Source organism: Balaenoptera ricei, chromosome 13, assembly GCF_028023285.1.
Source record: "Balaenoptera ricei isolate mBalRic1 chromosome 13, mBalRic1.hap2, whole genome shotgun sequence".
In the NCBI taxonomy this organism is placed as follows: Eukaryota; Metazoa; Chordata; class Mammalia; order Artiodactyla; family Balaenopteridae; genus Balaenoptera; species Balaenoptera ricei.
Window position 1 is genome coordinate 54305277 of NC_082651.1, and position 21031 is coordinate 54326307.

Below are 21031 nucleotides of genomic sequence, written 5' to 3' on the forward strand. Positions count from 1 at the left end.
AAGATTATTTAAAATTTAAAGTATGAGCAAAAGGTTTGAACAAACACATCACAAAAGAAGACACCAGGAAGACCAACAAGTATAGTAAAGGGAGATTAACTTTTGTTAGTTTTCAGAAAATGCAAATTAAAACAGGACCTAGTTATTACTACATGGCCACTAGATTAAAAACTTAAACAGAAAATGGTACATGTTAGTATAGATGTGGAACAATTAAATTCTCATACAATGCTAGTGGTTGTATAAATCAGTATGTCCACTTTGCAGATGATTTGACCAAATATTCTTGGTGGCAGCCTAAACCAACAGTGGAAAATAGGGAGCTCAGATGACTGTGGAAGATGTAGCCGTGGAATAGAGTGATAGGGATTATTTATTTTAGAGTCTTATGTTGCCATGACTAATTGAAAAATGAATTATTAAAACAACAAAGGAGAAGTTAGGTCTTTGCAACTTGTCAAGTACAAGGGAAACCTTATAAGACTATAAGCAGGTTTTGCAGCAGAAACCTGTGGGACAAAGGGAGTGAGATGATATACTCAAAGTGCTGGAAGAGAAAAAAGCTTCCAACAAAGAATATTATATCCAGCAAAAATATCCTTCAAAAATGATAAATAATTAGCAATGTTGAGCATCTTTTCATGTCCCTGTTGGCCATCTGTCTGTCTTCTTTAGTGTAATTTCAATTTAGGTCTTCTGCCCATTTTTTATTAGGTTGTTTGTTTTTTTGATACTTAGCTGTAAGAACTGTTTGTATATTTTGGAAATTAATCCCTTGTCAGTCGCATCATTTGCAAATATTTTCTCCCATTCTGTACGTTCTCTTTTCATTTTGTTTATGGTTTCCTTTGCTGTGCTTAAGGTTTGAAGCACACCAGTAAGAATGGCCATCACTGAAAGTCTACAAACAATAAATGCTGGAGAGGGTGTGCAGAAAAGGGAACTCTCCAGTGTTGGTGGGACTGTAAATTTGTACAACCACTATGGAGAACAGTATGGAGGTTCCTTAAAATACTAAAAATAGAGTTATCATATGATCCAGCAATTCCACTTCTGGGTGTATATCTGGAAATGATGAAAACTTTAATTTGAAAAGATACATGTACCCCAATGTTCATAGCGGCACTATTTACAACAGCCAAGACACGGAAGCAACCTAAATATCCATCGACAGAAGAATAGATAAAGAAGATGTGGTACATATATACCACGCGGGGTATTACTCAGCCATAGAAAAGAATGAAATAATGCATCTATAGCAACATAGAGGGACCAACAGATTATCATACTAAGTGAAGTCAGTCAAACAAAGACAAATATCATGATATCACTTATATGTGGAATCTAAAAAAAATGATACAGATGAACTTATTTACAAAACAGAAATAGACTCACAGACATAGAAAACAAACATGGTTACTAAAGAGGAAAGGGTGGAGGAGGGATAAATTAGGAGTTTGGGATTAACAGATATATACTACTATACATAAAATAAATAAACAACAAGGACCTACTGTATAGCACAGAGAACTATATTCAATATCTTGTAATAACCTATAATGGAAAAGGATCTTAGAAAGAAAAAAAAAATATATATATATATAAAACTGAATAACTTTGCTGTACACATGAAACTAACACATTGTAAATCAACAAGACTTCAATAAAAAATGAAGGAGAAATAAAGACTTTCTCATATAAGCAAAAGCTGAGAGAGTTCATCACTATTAGGCCTACCTTTTAAGAAATGCTAAAGGAAAGTTGAACCAAAGAGATACTAAACATAAAAAAATATGAACATATAAAACTGGCTAGTGAACATGTAGACAAATACAGAATACTGTGGTATTGTAACTGTGGTATATAAATCACTATTAATTCTGGTATAGAAGTTAAGAAACAAATGTATAAAAATAATTATAACTATTAAATATATTAATAAATATACAATAGAAAAAGATGCAGTTTGTGATATTAATAACAAATTACAGGAGGGTGTTACATAAGAGTCTAGAGTATTTGTATGTGATTCAAATTAAGTTGTTATCACCTTAAAATATGTTGTTATAACTATACAATATTTTATATAAGCCCCATGGTAACCACAAAGAAATTACTTATAGAAGATACACACACACACACACACACACAAAAATGAGCAAGGAATCAAAGCATATCACTACCAAAAAAATCAACAAAACCCAAAGGAAAGCAGTAAGAAAGAATAAGAGGGACAAAAAAGCTACAAGACAGTTGGCAAATAATTAACAAAATGGCAATAGTGAGTCCTTCTTTATAAATAATTACATGCAAATGTGTTAGACTTCCCAATCAAAAGACATAGAGTGGCAAAATAGATATTTAAAACAAAACAAAAGATCCAATTGTAACCAAGAGAGAGCAGGAGTGGCTATACTTATATCATAAAAAACAGACTTTAGGTCAAAACTATCAATAGAGACAAAGAAGGGCATTATATAATGATAAAAATGTCAATCCATCAGGAAGACATAACAGTAATAAGTATAGATATATCTGCATTCAACATCAGAGCACTCATATATATAAAGCAATTACTGAACTGAAAAAAGAAATAGCACTGTAAAAATAATAGGAGGAAACAGGACTTGAGTAACATTATAGACCAAATGGACCTAACAATCATATACAGAAGATTCCACTAAACAGCAGCAGAGTACACATTCTTCAAGAACTCATGGATTATTTTCCAGAATAGATGACATGTTAGGTCATAAAACAAGACTAACAAATTTAAGATTGAAATCATACCAAGTGTCTTTCTGACCTCAGTGAAATGCAATTAATAGCAGAAGGAAAACTGGAAAATTAACTAGCAATTAATAGCAGAAGGAAAACTGGAAAATTCACAAATATGTGAAAATTAAACAACACACCTTTGAACAACCAATGTGTCAAAGAAGAAATCAAAAGGGAAATTAGAAATTATCTTGATACAAATGAAAACATAATACAATATACCAAACTTACTAGATACAAGATAAGTACCAAGAGTGAAGTTTAATCCAATAGACATCTATATTAAAAAAGAAGAAATATCTCAAATAAACAATCTAACTTTACACTTCAAGGAACTAGAAGAAGAACAAATAAGTCCAAAGTTAGCCGGAGAAAGGAAATAAGCTTAGAACAGAAATAAATAAAATAGAGGATCAAAAAATAAAAAAACAGAAAAATCAACAAAACTGAGAATTAGTTTTGGGGAAAGATCAACAAAATTGACAAACTTTTAGCTCAATTAAGAAAAAAAGAGAAAAGATTCAAAGAAAATTATAAATGAAAGAAGAAGACATTACTACTAATGTCACAGGAATTACAGGGGTTATGAGAGACTAATATGAACAATTATATGTTAACAAATCAGATACCCTAGAAGAATGGATAAATTCCAAGACTAAATCATGAAGAAATAGAAAAACTGAACAGACATAACTAGTAAGGAGATGGAATCAGTAATCAGAAACCTGCCAACAAAGAAAAGCCCAGGAATAGATGGCTTCACTCATAAATTATACCAAACATTTGCAAAAGAATTAATGCTAATTCTTCTCAAACCCTTCCAAAAATATTAAGAGGAGGGAATGCTTCCAAATTTGTTTTGTGAAGCCAGCTTATCTGTGTACCAAAGCCAAAAGAAGACACTAGATGAAAAGAAGACACTAGAAGAAAAGAAAACTAGAGACTAATATTCCTGCTAAATATAGATGCAAAACTCTCCAATAAAATGCTGGTAAACAGAGTTCAACAGCTCATTAAAAGAATCATATACCATGACCAAGTGGGATTTGTTCCTGGAATGCAAGAACAAAAGATAAACATCACATGATGATCTCAAGAGATGTAGGAAAAGCATTTGATAAAATTCACAGCCTTTTAAGATTTAAAAAAAAAAAAAAACTTAACAAACTAGGAATAGAAGAAAATCACCTCAACACATTAAAGACCATATATTAAAAGCCCACATCTAACATCAACTCAATGGTGAAAAACTGAAAGCTTTTCTCTAAAATCAAGAACAAGATAAAGATGCCCACTCTTGCTACTTCTCTTTAAAATAGTACTGGAAGTCCTGGCTAGGAACTGGGAAAGAAAAAGAAAGAAAAATCAGAAAGGAAGAAGAAGTAAATTTCTCTCTCTTCACAGATGACATGATCTTATGTGTAGAAAATTCTAAAAATTCCACAAAGATACTGTTAGAACTAATAAATGAGTTCAGTTAAGGGGCAGGATATAAAATTAACATACAAAAATCAGTTGCATTTCTCTACACTATCAATGAACAATTTGAAAAGAAAATTAATAAAACCTTCAGGTTTACAATAGCATGTAAAAGAATAAAATACTTAGGAATAATCTTAACCAAGGAGGTGGAAGACTTGTACACTGGAAACTACAAAACACTGCTGAAAGAAATTAAAGACAAAAAAATGGAACGATATTCTGATTTGTGAATTGGAAGACCTAATATTGTTTTTTTTTTAATTTATTAATTTATTTTTTTTTTGCTGTGTTGGGTCTTCATTGCTGCATGCAGGCTTTCTCTAGTTGCATCACGTGGGGGCTACTCTTCATTGTGGTGCGTGGGCTTCTCATTGCAGTGGCTTCTCTTGTTGCGGAGCATGGGCTCTAGGCACGTGGGCTTCAGTAGTTGTGGCACACAGGCTCAGTAGTTGTGGCTCACAGGCTGTAGAGCACAGGCTCAGTAGTTGTGGCTCACGGGCTTAGTTGCTCCACAACATGTGGGATCTTCCCGGACCAGGGCTCGAACCCCTGTCCCCTGCATTGGCAGGCGGATTCTTAACCACTGTGCCACCAAGGAAGCCCCAGACTTAATATTGTTAAAATGACTATACTACCCAAAGTGATCTACAGATTCAATGCAATCCCTATCAAAATCACAACAATATTTTTACATTTATATTAAAAAAAATCATTAAGTTCATGTGGAACCACAAAAGGCCCTGAATAGCCAAAACAATCTGATAAAAAAGAGTAGAGCTGAAGGCCTCACACTTTCTGATTTCAAAACATATTGCAAATCTACAGTAATCAAAACAATATGGTACTGATATAAAGACATACAAATAGACCAATGGAACAGAATAAAGATTCCAGAAATAAACCCACATGTAAATAGTCAAATGATCATCTATAAGGGTACAATATATTCTTTCCCCCTGTGTACAGGGGGAAAGAATAGTTTCTTTAAAAAGTGGTGTTGGAAAAACTGGGTATCTTCTTGCAAATGAATGAAATTGGATCCTTATCTTACTCTGTACAGTAAAATCAACTTAATATAGATTAAAGACTTAAACAAAATATCTGAAACTATAAAACTCCCAGAAGAAAACAGGGGGAAAGCTTCATAATATTGGTCTTGCCAAAAAAAAATAAAGAAAGATTTCTTAGACATGACAACATAAACACAAGCAACAAAAGCAAAAATAGGCAGGTAAGACTACATGAAACTAAAAAACTTTTACAAAGCAAAATAAACAATAAATAGTGAAAAGGCAACCTATGGAATGGAAGAAAATATTTGCAAATCATATATCCTGATAAGGGATTAATACCCCCCAAATATAAGGAACTCCTAAAGCTCACTAGCAGAAAATCAAAGAGCTGGATTCAAAAGTGGGCAAAAGGCTTGAAGAAATATTTCTCTGAAAAAACATACAAATCACCAACAGGTAAATGAGAAAATACTCAACATCAGTAATGGTCAAGGAAATGCAAATCAAAAGCACAATGACATCATCTTATGTTGATGAGGATGTGGAGAAATTAGAACCCTTATGTATTGTTGATGGGGATGTAAAATGGTGCAAACACTATGGAAAACGTGGAATTTCCTCAAAAAGTTAAAAATAGAATTACCATGTGACCCAGCAGTCCCACTCCTGGGTATTTATCCAAAAGAACTAAAATGAGGACCTCAAAGAGATATTTGACTTCTATGTTCATTGCAGCATTATTCATAATAGCCAAGAGATGGAATAACCTAAGTGTGCATTGGTGGATGAATGGATAAAGAAAATTTGGTACATACATACAATGGAATATTATTCAGCCATAGGAAAAAAGGAGTCCTCTCATATGCTACAACATGGATGAACCTTGTGGACATTATGCTAAGTGAAATAAGCCAATCACTGAAGGGCAAATTCTGCATGACTCCACTTATAGGTATCTAAAGTAGTAAACTCACAGAAACAAGAAGGAGAATGGTGGTTGTCAGAGACTGAGGGGAGGGAGAAATTGGGAGTTGCATTTCAAAGACTCTTGAATTTTAATCATGCAAGAAAAAAAGTTCTTGAGATCTGATTTACAACACCGTGCTTATAGTTAACACTACTGTACTGCACACTTAAAATTTTAAGACTGTATATCTCATATCATGTGTTGTATTTTTTTTAACTACAATTTTTTAAAAAAGTAAAGCATTTGAGAAAAGCAGTTAATAAAGGAGAATGATCCCTAGGCTGGAATTCACCACAGTCTTCATGGAGTTAGTTATATTACAGCATTTCTCAAAGGAAAAGTAAATGTAGAGAAGGGGAAGTTGGAAGAAAGATGTCTGTAAATGTTAAAAGTAAAGAAACAGTTGGAATTATGTAAGCTATGAATGAGGAATGCTAAATTACAAATTTTATGTAGGTGTTTACTAATACATAAGTTAAAGGAGAGAGGTTAAAGGCAGGTTGTGAAGCTCCTAAATTGTTTGAATTTTATCTTAAACAAAACAGAGGGGCATTTAAAAGGGTTTTAGACTAAAAGGTGACTATATATTTCCCTTAATATATAACATATTTATGACATATGTATACATGTATGTGTATATGAATATACATGTATATATAAATGAATTTATATAAATATACCTTATATAAGATTATCCTTTAATGAGAAAAAGGTAGAGATATCAGGAAACATCAAGAAGTTTTCCTAATGAAAATGCTGTAACAGAACTTTGAGATATGCTTGTAGGAGTCAAGCCACCAGGCACTATAGGTATCAAATACTTTATTCTCGCAAGTGCTTTCTGAAGTAGTTGGTTGTTAAGCAAAGATAAGGATGTAAAGCAGAGAGTATACTATTACTGAACATGTCTTCTTTAGGAATTCCTGGCAAGAAAGAGCAAACAAATGTAATTTATTTAAATACAGGATTCTATGAGATATTTCTGACCTTTAAAGCTTTTAAAGGTTTTAAAGGTTCCAATATGTATCTTACTCAGAAAACTACATGTGCGGAAAGTATATCTAAATGTGTTATGGGAATGATAAGCTGAAGCCCAATGCTAATATGACATGGGGATACAAATATCATTTTATTTGCATCTCTCCTTTGGGGAACATTTTACATACAAAGATATTCCAGAGACTAAATGTAGATACAAGGGGAGAGAGAGAGACATGCTGCAAGGGCACCACTAGGCAGTATAAGAATGTCCCCTGAGCCATGGAGACTCAGTGGACTTGCAGCCTATGTTAGGAGCTAAAGAGACAACTAGCAGAGTAATGATTCAAAGTCTGGTTCCCAAAGACTTTATTGAACAATCTTAGTACAGCATTTCAGAAATAGGGAGCAATAATGTATTAATAAAATTTCAGATTTTTTTAAAAAAAATTATTTATTTATTTTTGGCTGTGTTGGGTCTTCGTTTCTGTGCGAGGGCTTTCTCCAGTTGCGGCAAGTGGGGGCCACTCTTCATCGCGGTGCGCGGGCCTCTCACTATCGCGGCCTCTCTTGTTGCGGAGCACAGGCTCCAGACACGCAGGCTCAGTAGTTGTGGCTCACGGGCCTAGTTGCTCCGTGGCATGTGGGATCTTCCCAGACCAGGGCTCGAACCCGTGTCCCCTGCATTGGCAGGCAGATTCTCAACCACTGCGCCACCAGAGAAGCCCAAAATTTCAGATTTTGTTTTCTTATTTACAGGGTTCTCCTCATATTACTTGAGATTGAAAATATCCTCTCAGTGGATTTACTTTCTTAAGGTATCTTTCAATATCCTATCTGAACTCTAGAAGTTTAGGAGAGAAACCATCATAGACCTTTTAAAAATTTTATTCTGAAATAATTTTAGACTTACAGGATAGTTACACACATAATAAAGGGAATTTCCATATGTATATTGTTCACCCAGCTTTCCCTAATGTTAATGTCTTAGAAACCATTTAAAACTATCAAAAGGAGAAATTAACTTTGATACAATCCTATTAAATAATCTACTGATCTTATTTGAATATTGCCATTTTTCCCATTATTGTGCTTTTTCTGACTCTGAATCCCATCCTGGACCTCACATTCTGTTTAGTTGTCATGATCTCTTCCTTCAACCTAGGACAGTTCCTCATTTCCTTAGTTTTTTTTTTTTGTCTTTCATGACCTTGACACTTTTGAAGACTCTAGGCCAATTATTTGTAGAATACCTCTCAATTCAGGCTTGTGCAATATTTTCTCATGATTAGGTTATGCATTTTTGGTAAGAACACCACAGAAATGATATACCCTTCTCAGCACAACATTTCAGGAAGGGCATAAAGTCAATATGTCTTATTTCTGGTAGTATTAATCTTGATCACATGGTTAAGGTGGTGTCAGTCAGCTTTCTCCACTGTAAAGTTATAATTCTTCTTTTGTAATTGACAAGTCTCTCTTGAGGAGATACTTTAAGACTATCCAAATGTCCTGTTTCTCATAATACTTCTATCCAGTTATTTTATCATCCATGGATAGTTCTTGCCTGCCACAACTATTGTTGTGGTATTTGTCTAATGGTAAATTTCTATTTTGTTTATTCCTCCTACATTTGTTAATTGGAATTTCCTATTTAAAAAAAGAGCAATTTTCCTCCTGCATTTATGTAACTATCTATTTATTTTATTCATCCATTCATTTATACTAATATGGATAAATGCATATTTATTTTAATTTATTTCTTGTAATCCAATATTATCATTGTTTATTTTGTTGCTAACTGTGTGCCAGATTTAGCCATTGGCAGCTCCTTTGAGTTGGCTCCTGTGTTCTTTCAACATGCCCCCCATTTCTTTTTGTGTATGTACTTTTTTATTGCCAATTCAAGATGTTCCAGGGGCATGTTGTACATTTCTGTGCCCCATCTCTGACATCAGCCATTTTCCAGGGAGACCTAGTTCCTTTCATTGGAGAATAGTATTGAGAAGCCAAGGTCTGGGCTAAGTAGTCCTTTTAGAGATTTTATTGTTGAGACTTCAAGTCAGAAACATGTGGTCCTTGATGTGAGTCATCTTCAGAATAATACTTTCCAGAATTAAAACCTTAGAAACTTTACAAAAACACTAAATGAGTGTGTGAATATGACTCAGTGTGAGAAATTTACAATGGCAAATAAAACTCAAAAAGGTAGTAGAAATCCATTACGGGAACTATTTGTCTTCATTTGTAAAGGAAGAAAAAGTCACTGAACTGATGATATCAGAGGATAGGAGATGGGTAAGACCTAAAACAGGGCACATTCTTACATTAGAATGTAATTATAGGTTAATATAAAGGACTCTATTAGTCACTAAAAGTTTAGGGTTCTCATCCTTTCAGTGAGAAAATAGAGAACATGATATTACTGTGAATATGCAAGTACCAAAGACTTTTAATATTGTGGTCCCTAACACTAAAATGCTAGTTGGTGAACATTTTTTACATCAGTATAAGAAAAATAAAATAGTGTCAAGACTATTTTCACGACTCTCTGAATTAATGAACTCATTGAGTAACAATAGGTATATTAGAAAACTGTGGATAGTCATAGATATTAGACATTATTTAGAAATTATGATAAGTCAGGGCAAGTAAAAATTTTAGATCATTACCATTTTTAGAGCTTTGCAAGTATTTTCCCTCTCTCTGGCAATATATATATATATATATATATATATATATATAATATATATAACTTATAAGAAAGTGAGATATTTTACTCATTTAAAATCTATTTCTGAAAAAATACAGACTACCTAAACTCAAAGAAAACAAAAATTATTGTGGGACTTAGAATTTTAGTGGAAATATTTCCTGAATTATTTGTACTTAAGTTCATATCCTACCAATATTCTCCTATATAACACAATTCTCAGACTTGAGGTAACTCATTTTTTCTAGGAGTGTATTTATTATCAGTGTTGTTAGGAATATCATGACATTTTACTATCAGAAAACCTGCTGTAATCACTGCTAGTTTTGTGTACCAACTGAGAATGCTCCAAAATGACACCATTGTATCCATTGGTTGAGTGTTCTCTAATGGGCATGTGACATCTAAAATGCCAGGGCTTGTATTCAACACAACTCGCAACTTTATTTGGCACCTTAGATTCACCTGAATTCAACCAAAAGACAAAATTATGAAAATATATTGCAGTTCATTGTTAATTAGCACACAATCTCTGAGGGAGATTTCAAATTCTGAGCTAAGATACATGTACAATTCTACCAAACTGACAATGAGACTTGTCAATCTCCAGCTATTAATCAGGCTAATGTGTTCTCTTTATATTACTGTCCCATGACTAATGTTAAGATGTAAAATTCAAATAAAGATTTTAAAGGAAAGTACACAAAATGTTAAAAAAATGAGGTGGAAATGAATTATTTGGGAGGATATTCTGCTTAAAAATAACTGTAACACATGAATCATATTTTTTAGAGAATTTCTTGTCAAACTCATCAACTTCATTCTAAGAGTCTCTTCATATTGTTAAATCTGAGGAATTCTAACTTTAAGAATTTAATAGTTTGTGTAATTGTAGGTATTGTATAACTTGAATCATTGTGATTTCCATTTCACATACCAAAATATAGTGTTTTTAATTTCATGGTATACTTTAATCAACTTGGACCTTTGACAGATAGGAAAATTATTTGTCCAGCTAGTCATTTACATCTATTCCTCCCTTCCCTGTCTATCACTGGAGAGTGGTTTTGTGGGTCAGGTGCGGTGCAGAAAATCAGGCCTCTTCTTCTGACTCAGGATTGAATCATAAACGGGCATATAATCTTAGAAATCCTTCAGTCCAATGTTTTAGTCTATGTGCCTTTGGAAGTAGTAAAGTGAACTGTTTGCAATGTACTTTTTGAAAAACAATTAAAATTATGCATTTTAATTATAGTCATAAGATTATGCTTAACAGTTATAATTATGAGAAATTGTAATGCTGTATGAGACAGCTGTTGTTAATTATTTTTCTTCTTTTGGTCAGAACTTAAATCAACTCAGAGATAACATTGGAAACTCTCTTTGTAATTTTCTATGACTTTAATTAAAACAAAAAATAATCAGGGAAACGGAAAATGACCACTTAATAAATGAAATTTTTTCCTAGACAACAATTTTAAAACATGAATGCTTTGGGGGAAATAATAATAATTTTAAAAGGCCCTGGTAGTATTCACATGTGCCCTAAAATAAACAAACATTTAAAACCAACTGTGATGTGGTGGGAAACAAAAATTGAATACAGATACTAACAAGTGAACCTAACTGCATTACAAATGAATAACACATCCACATTGAATGGAGTGGAGAAGTCAAGAACTAATATAAGTAACTGTGGAAAATACTGTAAGTAAAGATAAACTCTGGTCAGTAAAAACGTTTTTCATAGGGGTATGATTTAGCAATTCTGAAACTATTTTATGTGTATGCTAAAACTTATAAGTAAGAAAATGTAGTGTAGATGTAATGAAAGCCAGGTTTCTCATTTCTCACTTTTGGAGAAAGAATTTCTAAATATGGAAAGAAGGGAGGCTAGAATGAACCATGTGCCGTTGCATTCGAATTGGAGGTATCAGTATAAACTCATGGTTTTCGATAGATTAATAGGCAGAACAATAGACATGCTGTGTGTTTGTATGCATCCACCCATGCAGGGGTTAGTACACAAACACATATTTCCTAGTTCTGTCTATTAATATGGCCTAGAAGCCATGACATCCCAGTAGCAATTAGCATGCCAAGGATCCAGATCTTGGTTTATAAACCCCATTCTCCAGTAAAAGGAACTAGGGCTCCTTGAATAACTGTTTGATTCCAGAACTGGGGCAGGAAAATACAAGAGGAGTCTGAAACTTCTTCTCATCCCAGAAAGTAAGAAAGTGTTACAAAGGAAAAAAAAAAAAAAAGAAGAAAAGAAACAACACAAGAGCCACCCTGAAGGAGCCCTAATGGACAAAACTGGAATAAGTTTCCCAACAGGATAAAAGGTGATAGTATTGGAATATAACTCATAGAGTAAAATACATATTCATGGATCCTTACTAATGTAAATAAATAATCAGATTAACTAAAAAATGGGGGAAACATGACAAACCTTCCTTACAGTAGAATTCTAATGAAAACATATAGAAGGAAGAAAGGAAATAAAGGATCATCATGAGGCAATAACTACAGTCATAATTGTTACAGACAAAAATCCACCAATGAATACTAAAATTAGGGAAATCTTGGGAAAAGGTTTGAGGAGGAAAAGATTTACATAGTCTCAGGTATGCCCCCCAAGATACTTACCAACTACAAAGGGAAGGACGGTAACTTTATATTGGAGAAACCCAGCGGATACCATCTTAACCTAGCGATCCAGGTAAACATCACTAGGAATAAGACATACTGACATCACGAAGCCCTTGATGTGAAGCACTGAGAAGGGTACAACATTGTTTGTAGTATTTTTGACGACAATGTATAACCTCAAACTGTGAAAACACCAGATGATCCCCAATTTATGGGCATTCTACAAAATTGTTGATGAATACTCTTCAAAAGTGTCATAAGCATGAAAGGCAAGGAAAGCTGAAGAACTGCTACAGATTGTATAACAAGTATAAATAACAACTAAATATAATACAAGATCCTGTATAGAATGCTGGAAAAGAAAAATTACATTAGTGGGAAGTTGGTGTAGTTTAGCTAATAACATTGTGTCAATGTTAATTTCCTGTTCTCTATCATTTTACTATGGTTGTGTAAGATAACATTAGAAGAAGCAGCACGAGAGGTAGAAGAAAACTCTTTGTACTACTCTTGAACACTTATGTAAGTCTAAAATTAGTTTTTAAAGTAGTTAAATAAAATTTTAAAAGGAGCTTTGTAGTAAAGAACTTGGGGACCAATGTCTTCAACCTCCTCATTTTGCACATTAGAGGCCCCAAAATATTAAAGGATTTATCCACAACACAAAGTTTGGGGGAAGTTAAGATGAGATCTAAGGGTGTTGTCAAGTTTTCTGGGAACTTCTTTCCTCTGGTCCAACACATGAAAATGGAGCTTTATTCCTTAGAAATTGGTAACTGCTGGTCAGCTTGTCTAAATTAGAGCTTCCCGGTTTCAACTCCCTCAGTGTTTATGCAATGTGAAGATGAATGCCAAAATTGTTTTCACTATCTCATGTCATACTGACAGTTTACAGTATGCTGAATAAATGTGGCAGTGACAAAAATGCTTTATCTCAAGTAGTCTTGTTTGTATATGTTGAAGAGTTAGTAAAGCTACCAGACTTTATCAATTTAAGAAAAAAGGGGCTTCCCTGGTGGCGCAGTGGTTGAGAATCTGCCTGCCAATGCAGGGGACACGGGTTTGAGCCCTGGTCTGGGAAGATCCCACATGCCGCGGAGCAACTAGGCCCGTGAGCCACAATTACTGAGCCTGTGCGTCTGGAGCCTGTGCTCCGCAACAAGAGAGGTCGCGATAATAAGGGGCCCGCGCACCGTGATGAAGAGTGGCCCCCACTTGCCGCAGCTAGAGAAAGCCCTCGCACAGAAACGAAGACCCAACACAGCCATAAATAAATAAATAAATCCAAAGTTTAAAAAAAAAGGAAAAAAACCCTAAATTTATAGACAAGATATATTTAATAATATTTATCCACATTAAAAGAGTATTCAGGGACTTCCCTGGCAGTCCAGTGGTTAAAACTCTAAGCTCCCAATTCAGGGGGTGCAGGTTCGATCCCTGGTGGGGGAGCTAAGATCCCACATGCTGTGCAACGTGGCTAAAAAAATTTTTTAAATTTTTTTAAAAAGAGTATTCAGCTTTTGAAATGTGAATATCAAGCCCCTTTAACTCAGAAAAATATGTTAGATTTATAAAGTAGTAAGTTGCACAGGCTAGGAATACATCTATTTAAAAAATAAAGACAGGTTTATATTTGCATTTTTCTTTGGTCCCAAGACATCAGCTAAGACTTAAAGAACTCTCATTTATCTCTAGAAAAGAGGAAAGAACTATTTACCTTATAAAGCTATCTTCATTCATCACTCATTAATTGTCCAGTTTAGCACTCACTCAGTGAATGAACATTATCTTCAGGCCCGATACTGATTTTCTGAAATTTCTTTATTATTCTGCATATGTGCTTTCAAAGTAGCAATTAATGAAAACAATAAAATAAAATATCAAAAATGTTAAAGGTGGAAGCAAGAAAAAGTGATTAGCTCCCACATGTATTCTTACTATTTATAGATACAGGTTGTTGGGCATCTGTCTCCAAGCTGAAAATCCCAGGAGGTTAGTTAGCATCAGAACTACTCTTGAGAGTTACATTTATGGTATGAATTGAGTTAGGCTGGTCAGAGCTGTCTGTTCCGATATATTTCCCACTGCTGAGTTATCCATTACCTGAGACTCCAACATGAGAGTTTTGGAGATAGTACGTATCAGTGTTGAGAAAAGGAAAAGCTTATCTGGCAGCCTTGGGTTTTGGGTTGTAGAGTTTTCACCAATAATTATTTTTGTTGCTTTTGGAAAAACCTTTATTTTATATTGGAGTATAGTTGATTATTTTTGTTGCTTTAGACATGGAACTTTATATCTCTTATTCTCGATTCCCGTTCTGATAAAGTTTCTTTGAGTTTTATCACTCTACCCCTAGCACTCTAGAAGATGCTGCTAAAATTCACAGAGTCATTCTTCCTGGAACTTGCATGACTCTGTCATGATGTTACCTTTCCATCTTCCCAGCGATGGATAAAATTCATATGCCAAATTTGAAACTAATTTTAAATATTTGTATGGATTCTTAAGTGCACTGAAAAAGGAATGAGGTTTTGTGGCAAAACTCTCTTACCAAAAAACATACCTTTTTCAGAGATAATGTATCCTCCACTTTACGTGTTTTACAGTTTATAAAACATTTAATACATACCACTGAAGCTTCTAAATAGCCCCAGTAGATATTAGAATGGTTTTTATGGAAGCTGAAGCCGAAGACTAGTGAATGGATGCCTAGGATCATCCATTAGTAAGAACTGGAGCTCATCCAGCTACTATGCTTTCCATCATATCGCACTGTCTTATGGACACACCAGTTATCGTAAGTTATTTGAAAGACAGAAAGCTCTGAAATCACATATTAGCTCTTAGGATTTTTTGGGTTTTTTTTAATTTTTATTTTATTTTACTTATTTTTTTTTTAAAGAAATTCACGTTCTTTTATTTATTTATTTATTTATGACTGTGTTGGGTCTTCGTTTCTGTGCGAGGGCTTTCTCTAGTTGCGGCAAGTGGAGACTACTCTTCATCGCGGTGCGCGGGCCTCTCACCATCGCGGCCTCTCTTGTTGCGGAGCACAGGCTCCAGACGCGCAGGCTCAGTAATTGTGGCTCACGGGCCCAGTCGCTCCGTGGCATGTGGGATCTTCCCAGACCAGGGCTCGAACCCGTGTCCCCTGCATTGGCAGGCAGATTCTCAACCACTGCGCCACCAGGGAAGCCCCTGGGTTTTTTTAAAATATCTGTACTTAATAATAAATAGATGGAAGAAAAGAGGGAGACAAATATGACTTGACATTTTATTTTGTTTTAGCCCGGTGCTAAAATGGTGCTTCCTTTGGATATTTCTATCATCTCCTTGCAGTATTCATACAGAATTAACAGTGGTAGGTTCGAAATTCTTTTATAGGAATACCTCTCTTGACTTTGAGGTAAAGAAAGAGAATGGCTATGAATGAACATACTTGAAAGTGAACAGCGCGTTTTATGAGACTTGAAATACATCAAACCTAAGGTGCCTTACTTCTGAGACTGTTCATGAAAGGACCTGAGAAGGCTGAATGAGTCTTGTATATGACCAAAATTGAATCTGAAGAAAAGCTGTCTAAACTTGTCATTGACTACCACATTTCTAAAGTTAGAAAAAGTGAAAAATGTGATTGTGCAGAGTCTCATCCTGAAATCCTAGAAAATGACAATTCTTAGGAGGTTTAGGGAGGTGGCAAGGGAGAAAGATGGGTATAGGGAACAAAGAAAATCAAAGTAAAACTTCTTAAAAATTAGAAAATGTTATTTTAGGTAAGAGAATAAATTAAATCTTTACTCAGGGACTCAGCATTAATAAAGCTGAATAGTCAAATTAAAAGCCTTTGGTTTTGGCATCACAATCACATAGATATGGGATAAATCCTAACTCACAGTTCTGAGCAACTCCTTAATCACTTTAAATATTGGTTTCTTTACACAGTGGGAATATGAGTTTATTAGAAATGATGTTTTGAAAATTAAGGGAAAGGTATGTAAAGGAAGTAATACATTGCTCTGGCAAATCTTTTATTTTTAAGTAAAAAAATTTTACCAAAGTTCTTACTAATAAAACTAGGTCATCTATATAGAATATACACACACACACACATATATATATATATATATATATATATATATATATATATATATATGATGAAGAAGGGAGTAGGGGGAATTTCTTTTCACCATGTATGATTTAGTTAAGTTTAAAATTTGTACCATGAATATATATTGCTTCTTGAAAACAGTGATTATTTTTTAATTAAGCAAGATTATTATAGACATAAATCTTATATCTAGATCTCAAGAATCTATAAAATAATCATTAGAAAGAAATATTTCTATGATTCCCCTTATAGAAGTAGTATAAAGGAATAAATGGCCTCCTATTTGCACTGTTTTTCACTTATGTCCCAGCTGAAAGCCTCCAATCAATTCAGTACAAATCAGTATCTGAAAGCATTTTGTAAAATCCTTATTTTTTCATTTAAAATTATCCTTAATCATTCTGAAAAGCAAATACTTTTATTATTCCATTTTCCAGATAGGTATACTGGACTACAAAGATACTAATTAATTTGTTCAAAATCACACAGTAAGTAAAAGGGGTGGGATTCAAATTTTTAAAACTTTTAAAATTTTATTATTTTTTAAAAATAGACTTTGTTTTTTAGAACAGCTTTATGTTCACTGCAAAATCGAGCAGAAAGTATGGAGATTTCCCATATGCCTTGTCCCCAGGCATGTGTAACTTCCCCCATTATCAACACCCCTCACCAAAATGGCACATTTGTTATAATTGATGTACCCACATTGATATATCATAGTTACCTAAAGTCCATAGTTTACATTAAGATCCACTCTTGGTGTTGTGCATTCTACGGATTTTGGCAAATGTATAATGAAATGTATACATCATTATGGCATCATACAGAGTATTTGCACTGCCCTAAAAATCCTCTGTGCTTCACCTATTCATGTCTCCTTTCCCTCTAAGCAACTACTGAACATATCCATAGTTTGTCTCTTTTCTGAATATCATATAGTTAGAATCATACAGTACGTAACTTTTTCTTTTTTTAATTAAATTTATTTATTTATTTATTTATTTATTTATTTAGGCTGCGTTGGGTCTTTGTTGCTGCGCGCTGGCTTTTTCTCTAGTTGCAGCGAGCAGGGACTACTCTTTGTTGCGGTGCACGGGCTTCTCATTGTGGTGGCTTCTCTTGTTGCAGAGCACGGGGTCTAGGTGCGCGGGCTTCAGTAGTTGTGGCTCGCGGGCTCTAGAGCACGGGCTCGGTACTTGTGGAGCAAGGGCTTAGCTGCTCCGCAGCATGTGGGATCTTCCTGGAGCAGGGATTGAACCCGTGTCCCCTGCATTGACAGGACGATTCTTAACCGCTGTGCCACCAGAGGAGTCCACTGCGTAACTTTTTCTGATTGGCTTCTTTCACTTAGTAATATGCATTTAAGTTTACTCCATGTCTTTTAATGGCTTGATAGCTATTTGTTTTTAGTGCTAAATAATATTTTGTTGCCTGGATGCACCACAGTTTATTTATCCATTCTCCTACTGATGGGCATCTTGGTCACTTCCAGGTTTTGGCGTTTGTGAGTAAAGCTGCAGTAAACATCCATGTGCAGGTTTTTGTGTGGATATACATTTTCAACTCTTTTTGGTAAATACCAAGGAGTGCATTTGCTGGGTTGTATGGTAAGAGTATGTTTAGTTTTGTAAGAAGCCACCAAACTGTCTTCCAAAGTGACTGTACCATTTTGCACTTCTACCGGAAATAAATAAGAATTCCTGATGCTCCATACTTCATCAGCATCTGGCGTTGTCAGTTCTGGGTTTTAGCCATTCTGATAGGTGTGTAGTGGTATCTCATTGTTGTTTTAATTTGCATTTCCCTAATGATATATGATGTGAAGCATCTTTTCGTATGTTTATTTACTATCTGTAACTTTTAAATCTTTTTGACCACAAATCTGTGCATATTAAAAAAAAAAAAAAGCATGTGCCAGCAGATGTGAGGAATTAACTCCCAGAATTAGAAGTGAGGGGCTGGCTGACGTCAGGGGGCTGAGTGGCTGTGTGCAGAGCAGGCTGGAAGTGAATGCCAGAGGACTAGGATCTCAGCTAATGGATAGTATTCCAGTTACTGAACTTTCAGCAAGTGGACCTTTTGAAAGTCATGATCTTCTTTCAAAATATTTTTCTTATGTGAAAAATTAACTTTTGCCCAGTCATCCTCTTGAATTATTAGAAAAAAAACTTTTCAGCTTGTTATGTACTGAACAGTATTACCCAAATTCATATATTGAAGCCCTAACTCCCAAGGTGACTGTATTTGGAGATAGGGCCTTTAAGAAGGTACTTAAGATTAAATGAAGTCATAAGGACCCTAATCCAATGACTGATATCCTTAGAAGAAGAGGAAGAGACACCAGAGATTTACACAAAGGCCAAGTGAGGACACAATGAGAAGGCAGCTGTCTGTGAGCCAAGGACAGAGACCTTAGGAGAAACCAACCCTGCCAGCATCTTGATTTCAACCTTCAGAATGTGGGAAAATAAATGTCTATTGTTTAGGCCACCTAGTTGGTGGTATTTTGTTATGGCAGCCCCAGCTGACTAGTATACCAAAATAAAATGCTCAATGGAAATAAAATGAATTCATCCACATTAAGAAACATCCAGGGTCTATTTGCTCTAATAGAATTACAAATGGAATTCAGTGCAGTGGAGCATGTTCAGAATCTTCCATTTTTTCCTAGCTCAGATCTTTCACTGGATATGTTGAGGGGTAATGATGAAGCTATTGGTTTTCAAGATATTTTTAATGATCCATCACAAAATGATGTAATGAAAGAACCCCACTTGATGGTGGAATATAATTTTGGCTTACTATAATAGAGGTGTGTGGTTAATTAAAGTAGAGGAACTGCACCTTGTTTATAGTTGTCTTTTTACTGTAATTTGATGTATACAATATTAAAAGTACTGACACATGAGAAGTTTTGCCAGAAAATATAAATTCTGCTGCTGTGAAAACACCTCTACCAACAAAATATACACTAAAAGCATGAAGCCTCAAATATGACATTTTTATCCGATTTTAAATGATTCAAAACACTTAGCAAATGACACGACAGTGAAAGGAGCACAGTTATGTTTTCTTGTCTCAAAAACTTTACTTATATATATTTATATCATGTTGCTTTGCATATGTATTTTAAATTATTTATTGTATAAAACTTTCACCATATATAGAAATAGAAGAGCATAATAAAGTACTTCACCATGACCCATCATCAACAATTATCAATACCTGGCCCATCTTGTGTTATATACTCCTACACACTTTCCTTTATCTTATCATTTCTGGAGCAGATATCAGATGTATTATTCCATCTGCAAATATATCAGTATGTTTCTCCGAAAGTTAATAGTTTTCTTTTTAAAGATACCCATGATATCATTATTATTCCAAAAATTTAACAATAGATGCTTAATATCAGAAAGATCCAATCATTGTTTAAATTTTTCCAACTTTCTCACAAATGCCACACTTATTTTTATATGTTGTTTTAAAAATCAGGAACCAACTAAATTCTAAACATTTCAATTAGTTGACATATCTCTTAATTCCCTTTTAATATAAAAGAGCAAGTGGCTTGTTGCCCACTGCACAATGGAAAGACCAAGTACTGAGGCAATAGTCTTTTCCAGAAAGAAAAGCCTTTATTGCAGGGCGGCCAAGCAAGGAGACAAGAGGCAAAGATCAAATCTGTCTCCTGGATAGGCTGTTGACTGGGGTATTTATAGTGGAAGCAGGGAGCAAGAAGGGGAGGGGGCCAGGAAATGATTGGTGGAAAGCAAATTGTAAGTTTCTAGAGTTCTCTGTGCAGGTGTGACCGTTCTTCAAACCTCATCGTGGGTTGTATGTGCAGGGTTCATTATGTAACATGTGGTAGATTTTAGTCATTTGCGGTCTAAAGTTTACTATGTCATTCTAGTCCTTCAATGTGCCTGAACCTGTGTGATGCTTAGTCAGGGTCTGTCAACAAGTTGTTTTCTTGTCTGTGGTTTCTCTGGTCCTCTGCAAAACAAGCTTGGTATTCTTGATGTATCATTTTGTTTCTACCTTATGGGCCTTGTAACTTAGAAGGCATGGTTTCTGTTTCTCTCCATCTGCCTCATTTTTAGGGCTTCCTGGGTGCAGTGGTTGAGAATCCGCCTGCCAATGCAGGGCACATGGGTTCGAGCCCTGGTCCGGGAAGATCCCACATGCCGTGGAGCAACTAAGCCCATGTGCCACAACTACTGAGCCTGCGCTCTAGAGCTCTTGAACCACAACTACTGAAACCCGCGCGCCTAGAGCCCGTGCTCCACAACAAGGGAAGCCACCGCAATGAGAAGCCCGTGCATCGCAATGGAGAG

At 34.8% G+C, this 21031-nt stretch overlaps 1 pseudogene; it reads left to right on the forward strand.

The window, feature by feature from the left end:
* Positions 1–9512: 9512 nt before the first annotated feature.
* On the forward strand, positions 9513–19501 carry LOC132376748 (proteasome maturation protein-like; annotated as a pseudogene).
* Positions 19502–21031: the final 1530 nt, after the last annotated feature.